Here is a 15,131-nt window from a genome sequence, read left to right on the forward strand (position 1 = left end):
TTCCTGGAGGTGGTGCTGGCAGGCATTCCAGTACCAACTTCCCTTCCTTTAGGTGGGGAGCAGGAGGATTTCCTCCAATGAGAACAAGCGAATGTGTTCTGAGAAGTGATGGTTTATAACAGTTGGCATCAGAAGTACACAAGTTTACTACCAAAACCAGGTTCTAATTTACCTGCAGGGAGGAGCAGTTACTTTCTGATTTCTAATAGTTTCGTAGTAAATATCCCATAAAATGTAATTTTGCATTTAAAACTGAAACTTCACTGAATCATTTACATAACATGTGTATTTGATTTATTTATGTAATTATGTTTTATCCATTATCTGTGCTTCTTGAAATTTGGAATATTTTTCTTTCACCAGAAGTGTGGATTTTAGAAGAGGACAGCTATACTTAGCATATTTCCAATTGTGAAGCTAGTAAAGTTAGCATCTGAGAGTGAAGGGACTTTTGCCATTCTCTTCAGCCTCCTTTCTACTTCCCCGTTCTGGAGATACACCAAGAATCGGAGAGGTTAAGTAACTGGATCAAGGCCACATGGCCTAGTTTAATATTTTGTGTATTTAAATTTTTCAGGTTAAAACACGAAATGTGTGATCATCTACACTGAGTGCTAATTATCTACCAAGTACTGCGTTAAGTGCATTACATCACACAATCTAATTTGGCCTGATGAATTAAAGGTAGGTGGTATCATATGTATTTTACAAATGAGAAAAGAAATTTCTTTGTAGTGCAGGTTCAGTTATAGTTCAGAGTCAGTCTCAGACCTTCATTGGGCCCAGAGTGTTCTGTTGATTCTTTCTTTAACATAAGCACCTCATGACCACTACACCCTGCGTAACTCATTGAGCCAGTTGTAGCCATCAGAGTGGAAGCACATCCACTGCTGATTTCCTTCTACCACCTGCATCCGTCTTCCTGTGTGTCCCAGGGAGTTCTGCCTCTCCCATCTCATCTCTTCAGAGACGTTTCCTTAATTTCCCGCTTTGTGTCTTTGCCCCTTCTTACTCCTCTCTCCCTCCATGCCTACTTCTGTTAGTGTTTAATTGTATATTTTATGTAGCAAATGCTTACGTAGTGCTTTCTAAGTGGCAGACATTGTTCTAAGTGCTTTACAAATACTAATGTACTTAATGCTCCTAATAATTCTGAAATAAATACTATTATTATCCCCATTTTATTTTATTATTTATTTATTTATTTTGAGACAGGGTCTTGCTCTGTTGCCCAGGCTGTAGTGCAGTGGCTCAATCATGGCTCATTTTAGCCTCGACCTCCCAGGCTCAAGGGATCCTCCCACCTCAGCCTCCCGAGTAGTTGGGATAACAGGCATGTGGCACCCCTGCCTGGCTAATTTTTGTATTTTTAGTAGAGATGGGGTTTCCCCATGTTGGCCAGGCTGATCTTGAACTCCTGACCTCAAGTGATCCCCCCACCTAGGCCTCCCAAAGTGCTGGAATTACAGGCATGAGCCACTGTGCCTAGCCCATAGTAACTACTTTTAACAGAGTTAATATCCAACTTGTTGAATCTGATGGACACTTGTCTTACCTTGCTTCTTTCTCTGTAGCATTTGAACTGATTGATTACTTCCTTCTTAAAGCTTTCTCTTGGTGTTTGCCCCTACCTTGTTGGCTGATTCCTCTGCCTGCCCTCTGAGTGTTGATATTCTTCAGGATTCTGTCCTTGCTCTTTTCTCTTGTCATTCTAAATATGCTTTTGGGTTGACCTCATCTGCTGCAACTTTGTCTTCCTTTTATTTGTCAGTGACTTAAATGGCCATATCTTAGCTTACCATTCTCTCTTGAGCTCTCTACTTTCATATTGTACTGTCTCCTGGAGAGCTCTGTGTGAATTTTTTTCTATACCTCTCTTCCATACCAAATAAATAAATCCTGCTTCTCTCCTGTTCCCCACATTTCAGTGAATGGTTTTTACCATCTGCTCAGTTACTCAAGCCACAGCCCTCGTTATCATACCAGACTCTCCTTCATCCAGAAACAAGTCTCTCTCTTGAGTATATCTGTCTCCTTTGTAGCACCATCGTCTTTTACCGAACTCCTGTATGAGCCCTTGAATTTGTCTTCCTGGCTCCAGTCTCGTACCTTTCTCTTCCAGTCTGTGCTCCACAGTTAAGTAAAATGCACAACTCTCTAAAAAAGCATAGCTTAAAAACTGTGGATTCTTTGACCCTGTTGATGGGAAATTTGCCAGGCCATGTTACCTTGGAGGTTCTACTCTGAAAGCTGGAACAGGTCACTACACAAGGAATTGTAAAGCTGGAAAGGTATCATCAGTGTGCAGTTCTTTTGAATGGTATAGTATTAGTGAAGAAATGGAAGATGCTTTAATTCCCCACCCCAATCCAAAACCCACCCCTCACTTATGTGAATAAAGTCTTAAGGAATCCATACAGTCATTGACTCTTCCATGTTTTTGTGGCAGGAGGAAGGAGTGTTAGTGATATACTGAGATGTTAGGTAATGGCTAATTCCACAGCTATTTTAAGGCCCTGTGTCTGGCATTGGGGGTACAAGTGAGAGATATAAAAGGCAAGGTCTTTCTTTTTTTTGAGACAGAGTCTCGCTCTGTCGCCCAGGCTGGAGAGCAATGGCACTATCTCGGCCCACTGCAACGAGCAAGGTCTTGATGTGCCTGCCTACCTGGGGACACTGTGCACATTTATAGAGATATAATGGGGACATTGAAATGTTTTATGATGAAAGAAATATTGAAATATAGTCTATATTTACAGGTTTACCTTTAAACAAGATATCATTTTTTCAAAGAAAATATGTAAAATGAAAAGAATTCTTTCAAAATTAAGATAACAAGGTTAATTATTTTAACTTTTAGGTTTGGGGGTACATGTGAAGGTTGTTACATAGATAAATTTATAGGGGTTTTTTGTACAGATTATTTCATCACCCAGGAATTAAGCCCAGTACCCAAGAGTTATCTTTTCTGTTCTTCTCCCTCCTCCCACCCTCCACCCTCAAGTAGACCCCAGTGTCAATAACAGAAAAATTAGATTTATTCTACAAGTGTTATACATGATTCTGAAAGGTTAAAAGCTACTAAATAACCAGTTTGTATGTAGCCAGTAAAAGTTATTCGGATATGATGATCTAAGCAGTTTTGAGTACAAAGTGGTGTTTAAGAACTTTTGCCATAAGTTATCTCACTGTCTTAGGATGGCAGGATTTGGGGGCTGAGGAAATTTGGCATTTGAACACGCAGAGCTCCAGACAGGTGCCCAACCAAAGCAGAGTGCTTGTGAGTGTGCTTTTGAAGTAGAAAATTGAGATATGTGGTCTGTCAGAACATTTTTTTTGCCAAACATTTATTTATATTCTTCAGATTTGTTTAATGGGATAGTGACATTTCAAATGATGTCTGAGAAATGGTCATAAAGTAGGGAATTTGGTATGTTTGGAGATGCAGCAGGTATGGGGGAGGAAACTTGAAAATGTGGGTAGGTATAGTATGATGCAAGTATTATCCCTGATGAAACCTAATTATTTAGATTTCCTTATCTGGATCATAATTTTATTATCAACTGATTTATGGTAGTTAAACTCATTAAGATCATATAGATGAGTGGGTGCAGCAGTCTTAGGCCTTAGTAACTAACACTGTATTTTAAAACTGAGTAGGTGCCTGCTTCTTTTTGTAATCTTTGATTAAACCAAGTATAAAATTCAAAGCTTCATAGGTGGACTTAAATTATTTTCATCATTCTCATTATGCAAAACAAATGTCATGTCTGGTAATAGCTTGTCTTCTCACTGCACTTTTTCTTATATTACATTCTCTTTGCTAACTTGATGTGTACTTAAATATTGATCTGTGATCAAAATGGACACAATGTAGAAATTTATGACTACTTAAGTGTGATCTTTTTTCAAACTGAAGTCTGAAGTTTACCTACAAGTTAGAATGCTGTCCTAGTATCAAGAGTCTTGTACACTCATATGTATAAACTATTTAAAATTAGAATTGGTTAGTCAAATGATTTTTAGGGAAAATATGTGAGCCAGAAGCATGTCATTACAGTCAGTGCTCAATGATGTAGAATAGCATAGTGGTGCAAAAAAAGTAATAAAAGAATTTGTTACAAAATACTTTGTATTATAGTTTTAAAAAATGTAGATGTAACTTATGAGTTAATTACTGATAATATTATAAAAGATATTTCTTGAAGTTAGTTTTCCACCAGTACACGACTGTCTGGAGGAAGGAAACCCAGATGACTGCTGGGGAATACGGAGAGAGGCCAGTTTGGGGTTGAACCTTTGTTGAAGATGTAGGAAGATGTTAAGTTAAATATACAGAGTTTGTGGATAAAACTTTGTCTTTTATCATATGCTAATATGAATGAAGACATTTATTTTGGCTAAAAGATGGCATGTTTCGCTATATGATATTTATAGTTTTGATTATGGTGGTGTTGTAGAACCTACTTGCATTTATGATAAATGTAGGTACAGTAGACCCCCTGCCCCGCCTCAGTTTCAGCTTTCCATGGTTTCAGTTTCAGTGGTTTCAGTTACCTGCGATCAACTTTGGTATAGAAATATTAAATGGAGGCCGGCCGTGGTGGCTCACGCCTGTAATCCCAGTACTTTGGGAGGCCAAGGCGGGTGGGTCATGAGGTCAGGAGATCGAGACCGTCCTGGCTAACATGGTGAAACCCTGTCTTTCCTAAAAATACAAAAAATTAGCCGGGCATGGTGGTGGCCGCCTGTAATCCCAGCTACTCGGGAGGCTGAGGCAGGAGAATGGCGTGTGAACCTGGGAGGCAGAGCTTGCAGTGAGCTGAGATGGTGCCACTGTACTCTAGCCTGGGCGATAGAGTGAGACTCCGTTTCAAAAAGAAAGAAAAATGGAAAATTCCAGAAATAAACAACTCCTGAGTTTTTAATTGTGTGCCCTTCTGAGTAGCATGATGAAGTCTTTCACTGAATCCAGGACATAAATTATTCCTCTGTCCAGCATACCCACGCTGTAGATGCTACCTGCCCATCAGTCATTTTGTAGCCATCTTATGGTTATCAGGTCAACCGTGGCAGTGTCAATGTGCTTGTGTTCCAGTCACCCTTGTTTTACTTCAGAATGGCTCCAGAGTGCAAGAGTAGTGATGCTGGTGATTTGGATATGCCATAGATAAACAGGAAAATGCTTCCTTTAAATGAAAAGGTGAAAGCTCGTAAAGAAAGAAAAAAGTTTGTGTATTGAGATATACACCTTGTAAATAAATCACAAGTATTATTTATGGTAAGAATGAGTCTTCTGTCAAATTGTGGGGAAGGAAAAACAAATTTGTACTGATTTTGCTGTTGTACCACAAACTGCAAAAGTTACAGCCACAGTGCCTGATAGGTGCTTAGTTAAGATGGAAAATACATTAAATTTGTGGGTGGAAGACATGGATAGAAACGTGTTCCAACTGACAGCAATGGGGTTTGGTACTGTGCATGGTTTTGAGTGTCCACTAGAGGTCTTGGTACATATCCCCAGGATGAAGGGGGACTACTGCATAGAAAAAATGTTTCCCAAATTTGTTATAAGTTGAAATGATTGTGAAATATCAGATGTGAAACTGTTAACTCTATATTTCAGCCTTAATTCCATCTCCTTTGTCAAATATAACTTGATTTGAAACCAAAATTTAGTATCATAGTCACCGAATAAGTTACATTTGTTTTCTTTATTTTTTTTTTTTTCTTCCTGTAGATTTACCTTTTGAGATTGGGTGCAGTTTTCCAAAATACTTTTCTAATACTCTTCCAAAGATCTCAACCTTCCTTTACAGTTTGAACTCCTGTTTGTATTGCTTGCTTCCCTGATGGAAATCTGAATTTTTATAATTCCTGTTATTTCTTTTTTTGCATTGCCTTAACAGCCATGGGTCTTCGAAAGCCCTGGAGCTCCTTGTGTGAACCCTGCCATTGGTATGCTGTGATGCTTTGCCTGTCCTGTGCTCAGGTTTATTCATGATGGATAAGGCTCCCTTCCTATCACATGTGCACTGCTCTAGCAAAGAGAATAGACAAATTCTTTTCAGTTCTGATGTTGTGCAGGGTTTGTTTTGTTTTTTTTCCCTTTAAGGAAAAGAATGTTGGTGGTGTATATCAGAAAAGATTGTTTACACCCTTTCTATCCCTTTCCTTTCAAACCAGGCAGGATTGAGTACACTTCTAACTCCACTAGAATATGAAAAAAGATCCCTTTTCAGCTTTCCAGAAATTTTTTAAAATGTAAAAGAATGTAGGAAATTGCCAAATCAGTTAGTTAATCAGTGACAACTGCAGTAAGTACACGAAGTGCATGCTTCTTACAAGAGCAGCTGGCTGTTTGCTGCTTTCTCAGCCCCTCTGCATGCTTGCCCTTGCCTCACCTCTGCATCCTCCTCCAGAGGTTCAGTGTCAGCTTCATAGGAGCTGGTGATTGCCAGGGGGTCCCCAGACAGAGCATGGCCACAGGGCAGCTCCTTCCTTCTCTTCCTTCTGTTCCACCCTCACTTTTTGTAGGCTTCTGTGTGTGTATGTCAAGTCAGTAGCTTGAAATAAGTCTAGAATAAGTGGGAAAATCTTTCCTAATGGTGATTTTTTAAAATCAGGCTAATAAACATGGTATCATTAGCCTTTATACACCATGCTGGGCTTTACAAAACCCAGGATATTTTATAATATTAAGCAAGATACATACTAGCAATCAGCAAATTTTGTAAACTGTACATGACTCTTCCATAAGTCTGCACTATAAGCATTCTTGCCAGGTGGGTTGAAATATATTTCTGAAATTTAATTTTTTTCCTGTCCAAAATAAGTTACTTTAAAAATTTTCATTTACTTATTTCTAGATCTAGCTCTTCATTTGATTTTCTTCTTTACCATATTACAATTAATTAGGATAACACTCAAAAGATATGAGACCTGGTGCGATGGCTCATACCTGCAACCCCAGCACTTTAAGAGGCCGAGGCAGGAGGATTGCCTGAGCCTAGGAGTTCAAGACCAGTTTGGGCAACATAATGAGACTTTGTTTCCCAGGGGAAAAAAAAATTTTAGCTGGGTGTGATGGTACACAACTATAGTCCCAGCTACTTGGGAAGCTACAGTGGAAGGATCACTTGAGCCCAGGAGTTGGAGACTACAGTGAGCTGTGATTGCGCCATTGCACTCCAGCCGGGTGATAGAGTGAGACCCTGTCTCTTAAAAAAAAAAAAAAAAAGATATGGGATAGATACACATATTTTACATAGCTACATATTTGATCTACACCTAGATATGGTATATATGGATACATGTTTGTCGTCATTTCTGTTTTGCCATACAATGTTGAGTGCTTCAGGTGCTATTAGAATGTGTGTCCATATGTTGCTAGGCCATGTTGTGTACATGGTATGAAGACCCTGCTAGACATATTTTCTTGGTGTCTGCACTGGGGCAGCAGGTCAGCTGTCTCCACATTAGGGTCAAGGTGCTGGCCACCTTCTCAGTGGACTTAGCTTTTAGGAGTTAGCTTCAGAGAGTGGTATTTGAATTTTGAATTGCAGGGTGTAAAGGCTGTTCTCTAAAGAACATAAATTTCCATGATCCTTGTGTTTTTGTGGCATAACTTATGTATGGGGTAATATACTCCTTTTGACCACTTAGGAAGAAGCTAGTGCTGTGGGCATGCACTTAGTATAAGCTGTTAGCCAAGTACTATTTCATTAGTTGCCTTGAAAGGAAATGTATTACACTCAATACTGAATGAAGGAACAGAAGAACAACTTTTTTTTTTTTTTTTTTTTTTTTTATCATAAAGGCTACTCAGAATATCCAGACTCTTCAAAGTTATGTAGAAATAACTGAAACATTTCTGCAAGAAACCTGTGAAATAGTGTGTTGTGTAACATAGCATTAGATATTAATGTTAACTGCATTTTTTTGACTTGCACAAATGATTGGCAAACAGATGGGCATATCTTTAAAATTAACCATCTTTAGATACCCACTCGTTGTAAACTGTTACAGATTAAATTTTTCACTAAGGGCTGTTCATAATTCTTTGAATGAAGTCAGTATTGTTTATTTGTCAGATGCAAATATCAAGACTACTTTCTTTAAGTGACATATCTGTATTACTTTGTAATATTATTTGTAACGTGTCATTTGTTGATGGTCCATTATATTAACCAAGTGGTCAGTGTGTGCTATTCTATAGGAGGAGCTCAGAGTCTGAGAGCAGGACTTCCCAAACTTTCACATGCACAGGAATCACCTGGGGCCCTTGTTAATAAAAGGCAGATTCTGGTGCAGGAGGTCTGAGGTGAGCCTGAGACTCTGCGTCTCTTACCAGCTCCCAGGGGTGCCAGGGGTCCTGTTTTTCAGGACTCCACTTCACATGGCCAGGCTCCAGTCTCCAGAAAGAGAGGGAGCCGAACACATAAGAACAGTAGGGTGCTTGGCACTTTTGCAGCTTCTTCTCATGTTGATGTGGTGCTAGTGCCAGCGAGGGCTTTGGAATCAGCCTGAAGAGGGAGGGTTGAGGGTCAGGAAGCTTCCGGAGATGAGTTATAACAAAGGAACTGAGATGAAAAAGAGGCCAGGTTGTACAGTGAGGGGATAAGGAGGCCACAGAAGAGACCATGGGTGTGAAGGCGAAGAAGGTGTGAGATAGCTGATGGATGGTTGGTAAACTTTCAGTAGTTTGATATACCTAATGGGGGTGTTTGTGAGTGCTTCAGGGGCAGAGGGAAGGGAGTTAAGGGAGTTGAGAATGGACAGCTCAAGAAGGATTTGATTATTAATACCTTCAAGCATGCTGGAGCATTTGGAGTGGAACCTGAAAGCTATGGGAGGTCCTTTAAGGATTTTAATCAGGGAGACGTATGATGTAATCTGTGTTTTATAAGATCATTCAGTCAGTAGTGTGAAAGCGTTGAGACCAGACTTGGGAGAACCAATTAGATTTCTAATTTTTTGTGGTTCACTAAACCATGAAGGCCTGATTACTTCAGAGCTAGTGTAAACAGGGAGGAGGAGGTAGACCCATAAATATCTGGGAGAGAGCATTAGCAGGTTGGGAAATGCACTGAATATGTGGGATGTACTGGGGCATTTATTCAAACTGCAAGCTGCATGAAGACAGGGCAACATCTGTTTCGTTCAACACTGTATACACAGTGTCTGTTAACCTTGAATATTTTTTAAATGAATGATGACAGGAAGGATCTAGGCTTATTTCCCATTTTTTGGCTAGGTCGAAGAGGTAGATGGAGATGATGTTGCTGTCATAGGGAATGCTAACATAAGGCGTAGCGTTGCTCTATACGATGTCAGTGGTTTTCCTTATTAAAAATGTGTCTTTTCTGTTAATATCAGCAAAATGGGAGATAACCTAGTAATATGAATGGAGGTTACCAATGCAATCCTTATTGCTTTCTATGGTTTTATTTTTAATATGATGCTTGGGGACAAACAGACCTTAGAAGGACTTCACATACTTCTTTTTTTTTTCTTAATATTTTTCTGAATTTTGTATAGTTGAGAATTATTCCTAACATATTGAAAATTATTTGTGAAGAAATAGGAATATATATTGGGAGATAATACAGAAAGGAGACATAGGTTGTAAGTATAGTTAACATAAAATATGATATATGGAAATATACCATGTATTTCATCCCAAAGGGTAAATATGGACCTTTAAAAGAATACTAATCTCCAAAAGAGGAGAAAATATTTTTTTATGAAAGAGGATTGCTGCTATTTAATACGGTCTTTGTTAAAACATGTTACCTCTAAGAAGAAATATATAGGAGTGCTATCCATAGAATTTTCTGCAGTGATGTAAATGTTCATTATGGGCACTATCAAGTAGGTAGCCACCAACCACATGTGGCTTTTGAGAACTTGAATGTGACTTGTGTGACTGAGGAACTAAATTTTAAGTTTTATTTAGTTTAGGTAGTTTAAATAGCAACGTGTGGCTGGTGGCTGCTGGATTACATAGCACAGTCATAGAGTATTGGAAATGTCCTAGCATACTAATGAGGAAGAAAATGTGGTCTTGACCAGGAAGAAAACGTGGTCTTGGCCCCGCTGGCCAACCCAGGGAGTTCAGGAAGGGCATCATTTGACCCATGAAGCAAATACGGAAAATACTTTGTGGTGAACTGATATGCTGGTGTTGGTGACTTGGGGGGCACTTCCTGATTCTTTATCCAGGTTCTTGTCAGTTGGATAGATGTCTTCTTCACCAGCAAGCATTGGCCCTGCTAGATGTTCCCAAGTGGCTGTCGGGGCCTGGGTTGTGGGTAGGGCAGGGGGAGGAGATTGCTGTTAACTGGCTTCAGGATCTAGCTGAAAGGACTTTCACTTTGAGTGGAAACTCAGCAGTGTGAGCCCTTTATCTTCGGTCTGTCCACCTACCAGTGTGTGGATTCTTTGCCCCTCTTGATATGTTTTGTAGCCTTGATGATTGAGAGGTGTCTCCGTGGGTTATGATGGGGGTTGTGATGTGCTGTTTTTTCAGCTGCACGATGCTTCCTTAGAAATTCTGATTCATGCTCCACCCTCATCCCCAGAATCATTACCACAGCTGTGTTCTATACCTTACGCTCTTTGGAGGTAGAAGAGAGAAATTTGAATAGAACAAATTTCTATTTGAAATTTGTTTGATTTTGAACAAATTCAAACCATAAACAGCAAAATAGTCTTCAATATCCAATAGGCAATATCCTATGATTTCACTCTTGCCCACTTGTTGGCTGTTTATCAGTTTCCCTTGGATGACATTTTACTTACACAATTGGACATATAGTGGTTGAGCTATAGGAGATACTTTGCATGCGAAAGGTGGTATATATTTGCCTATCTCCTTGCTGGGTTTCTAGCCCATACCTGTAACACAAAAAGGTTCTGTGTCACTACCAAATTAAAACTCAGCTATACAAATGCCATTCTACTTTGAGAAGAGTGTAGTAAATAATTGTTTACGTTGTTTTGAAAGGTCAGAAAATCACTATATATAAAATAAATATAATAAGTAAAAATTTTAAATGTGTTATGATTAACAAATTTTATATATACATATATTTTTTCAAAATATTAATGTTTTTGGTGACATTTCTTTCATCTTGGTTTCTTGCGCACCCGCTGCTTTTATCATTGATTCTGTGCTTGGATCTGCCCATTTTTCATTTGGCTATTTCCCAGTAAAATTTACCAATAGCTCCAATTTGGTGTTGATATATGCTTGTTTCCTAAAAGTAATATATGGTATAATTTAAAACATTTTGGAAAGGAAATTCACTTCTATTTGATGATGGCAGCATTCTTTTAGTGATTCTCTGAATAAAACAGACTTGATGTAGGCCTTTAATATTTTGTCCTCGCTAGTAAGCTGCCATTTCAGTCATTCATTTCTTTCATCTTTGGGAACTGTCACTAAAATGTTTTGTAGAAGAAGTTTACTCCTCTCAGTCTATAAAAGGATTTTTTTTCATCAGTTAATTGCGGAGGGATTTGGATTAGAAGTTCTTCAGAGTGTTTGCTAACTCTAAAATGTTTGTAATTGGTTTCACAGTGTGCCTCTAATGTTGATGATTCTGTTAGTTGCGTGGTCTCATTGTGACCCCTCCTCACTCCCAAACACATGCATCTTCTGAACTGTCCTTTCGTTCACATCTCAGAAAATGCTGGCCAATAGGGCACTAGAAACTTGAATTACTATGTCTCCATTATATGCATCTGTACCGTTTGCTACATATTCTCACATTTAGTTAGACTATTCCTTATCAGAAGTTACTGAGGAGTATTTTGTAAAATGGTAACCGATGTTTTTAATAGCATAAGCCCTGAATCTTAGTTCTTATGTAGGAGATTCATCATTTACAGATATATAAGCTCCATGAGGACAAGAGGGAATTTTGTTTTATTCACTGATCTCTCTCCAGCTCTTAGACTAGTGCCTGGATCACAGTAGTGCTCAGTAAATATTCAAATACATTTTGAATAAATGATTGTGATTTGAGAGTTAATTTTTATGTAAAGCCAAATAAAACATAAATGCAACGCGAATGTTTATTACCCAGGTGATAATTATGAGACTTAAAAAAATGTCATTGCTAATTCGTTATTTCTATTTCTTCTTTTTAAATACTTTATGCTGTCCAGTATGGAAGCCATAGCCACATATGTACATTTTTTCACTTGAAATGTAGCTAATAGGAATTGAGATATACTGTAAGTATAAATTACATACTGGGTTTCAAAGACTCAATACCAAAATATGTGAACTAGCTTATTCATTTTTTTATATTGATTACCTGTTGAAATGACAGTATTATGCATTTATTCTGTTAAATAGAAATTGGTAAAATGGATTTCACTCTTTTGGTCTACTTTTAAAATGTAGCTACTAGAAAACTAAAAATTACATGTAATGGCTTGCATTTGTGGCCCATTGAACAGTGTTCATCTAGACACAGAAAATCTAGATATTGTCTGTAGACAAGGGAGAAGCTTTCAAAATAGGGCTTTGAATGAATATCTTTTATAGAAACACAAAATTATATGTTGCAGCTGCGACTTGGGAAAGTGGGCTTTCAGATGGTCTTGATCAAATTTAAAAAAAGGACCAAAACAAATTAATTAGATTAGCTCAAATCAGAAATATGAAATGCAGCTACCAGATGGATTCCTGGCATAGTTGCCAGCTGGGTCTTGAGGTCAGAAAAGGGGCAGGAAGGCGTTGGTGGCTGTCCCAGTGAATGGTCACTAATGACAGACTACAAAGCCAGTTTTTGAACTTCTCTGCCTGGACCTTACCTGAGCATGATTGTAGTTGTGGTGAGCGACATGGTTAGTTGATATCATATAATGCTGGCGTTTTTCATGCCTCTGGGAGATGGACACTTAGTAGAAGGGTGTAGGGAACAGGAAGAGGAGTACAGCCAAGGGTCAGTATGGTTACTGTCAGGGAGGGCTGTTTTTTCCCTACTCATGCCCTTAGGCAGCTTGTCCTTCTTCTGAATCTTAAGCTGATAAAAAGTAAGCACCAACTTCATCGCCACTTCTCCAAGCTTGATCTGGCTCTGCCTCTCTGCCTCTGGGCTCAGTGGGCTTGCAAGAGAAGGTCACTAGTGGGCTAAGCCATCCACTCCCTCTGGGATCACTTTTACCTGGAGCTGGCCTGGAGCCCCATCCAGTCAGTAGCATTTCTTCCCATAACAGTTGGCAGACCCTGGAGGATGAAGCTGCTCCCCAGGACACATATGTAGACGTGACTTTCCTTAAGCTAATTTGAAAGGTTGTTTTGGTAAGTGGTTGGTCTGCATGGCTGGTTTAAGCTATTATCAAATCCATTCCAGTATTTATTTCTTTCAAAGTTAAAATGAGCCTTGAATAAATGACAGCTGACTGCTTAGCCTTCTTAGGAGTGTATTTAATTTTATGAATATTTGTTGCAACTGGCACTGGAGATGTCTACTTCTCTTTATTTTGGATTTTAAAATAGTTGCATAGTAAAGCAGCGTGTTTTCAGTAAAATGGCTTTCATGTTCACCTTATTTTCACCCATCTGACCTCTGCATTTGGAGAAAGTAGATCAGAAAATTCATGGCAGTTAGCGGTGGAGTGAAGAGACCTTTGACTTTAGCTGACAGCTGTCACCTGAAAACTACAGACCTGGAGACCCTCTCAGGTGTTATGTCTGTAGTTTTGACAGTGAACAGGAATATTGTTTACATTTTCTGTAAGCAAAATTCTCCCCTTGTTAGGAATGTGTTAGAATAGGGCAGGCAGAAACAGAATTTTTATGTGTCTTACTGGTAAGTTCTCAGGAGTGTTGGTTAGCCCATTGTTCATTCCCATGCTCTTATGGAAGCGTGTCAGTAGAATTTATGAGTGTGCCTGTTTATAGCATCACTTTGGAAATTCTTCAAGATACTGTTTTTTTCAAGTGGGCTAGTATCACACAATGCTTAGTATCCTTATAAAAGAAAAAAATGAGTGAAATTCCAAAGATGTTTGAGATTTCAGTCATTTTCTCTATATGAATTAGTTCTTTATTAGGCCGTTGATTTAATTAGCGTTCAACAAAAACACTTTCCTGTTTAGATTGTCAAAGCATTCTTTAAATTAGTTATTTTAATCTGACACAGGGTCGTTAGGAAGACTTTGAATAAAATGCAGCATGTTACATAGTGTATACTGTGCACTGGAAGCACGTAGGGTGCGAACACAAGTGCCTGCCCACTTGTCTCCCTACCTGCTTAGGTCCTGCCTTGTCCCAAAAGGACTTAAGGCAATGGTGAGGAGAGCATATTTTGAGTTTTATTCTGTTTAATTGTCAGTTCTGGAGAAAGTTGTGTTTCTAGTTGTGAGAATAGTCATTGTCTACAAAGTATCTACTCAACTAGTTTCCTCTTGAGTGATCACATGGGATTCTGGTCCACCAGAGCCCAGCATGCCTGTGGGTGAATAATGAGCCTGGTAATTGGGCTGCTCTGTGTCAGTGCAGACTGGGACCATGGTAGGCTCAGAGCCATGAGTGAAATTGGTCCTCTTGGAGAATGAAAGCTTTTCTTTTAGTCTCCTTATGAATCTTGTATATTTCTGCCATTAAACATAATGAAATTATGTATTTATTGTACTGTTCTCAAGGTTGCTTTTCAACATCATTATGAACACTTTCTTGTTAGATGCCTCTGTTGCAGTTACATAGTTGTATGTGGGCTGTAAATATCTAATTCGTATGAAATGACCGATTTTGGTATTTGTATAATCCTCTAGTCAATTTAACTAAGTTGAGCTTTTCACAGCCCTTGGTGCTGCTGTTGCTCATCTGATTACACCGCTCAGGGGAATAAGGTTAAGGGCGGGCTGTTCGTAACCAGAGCATTTCCAGGGCTTTAGTTCAGCAGATGAGCTGCTTGGCTATATTCATACATCTGCTTGCCTGCTGTGGCAGCTGCTGCTGCTTCACGTTGTGTTCTTTTGTTCTGTTCCATTCAAGAATGGAACGCTAGGAAGTGTAGTGAATGGATTAATTTAAGGTTAAGGTTAGTGTTTTGCTTGCTTTCTAAGTAACTGATCATAATGATGCTTCTGGTAGAAACTAATGAGTTTCT

At 38.9% G+C, this 15,131-nt stretch overlaps 1 protein-coding gene across 1 annotated transcript in view; it reads left to right on the top strand.

Moving 5' to 3' along the window:
• The first annotated feature begins 586 nt into the window (after nucleotides 1-586).
• The window catches only part of CHD7 (chromodomain helicase DNA binding protein 7), a 140,753-nt gene continuing 126,208 nt past the window's right edge, over nucleotides 587-15,131 (top strand). The window contains exon 1 of the mRNA XM_017893477.1: nucleotides 587-684. The gene's annotated coding sequence lies outside the window, so the exon portion shown is untranslated. The remainder of the gene's footprint in view (nucleotides 685-15,131) is intronic.

Source organism: Rhinopithecus bieti, unplaced genomic scaffold (genome assembly GCF_001698545.2).
Source record: "Rhinopithecus bieti isolate Rb0 unplaced genomic scaffold, ASM169854v2 scaffold_21726, whole genome shotgun sequence".
NCBI lineage: Eukaryota > Metazoa > Chordata > Mammalia > Primates > Cercopithecidae > Rhinopithecus > Rhinopithecus bieti.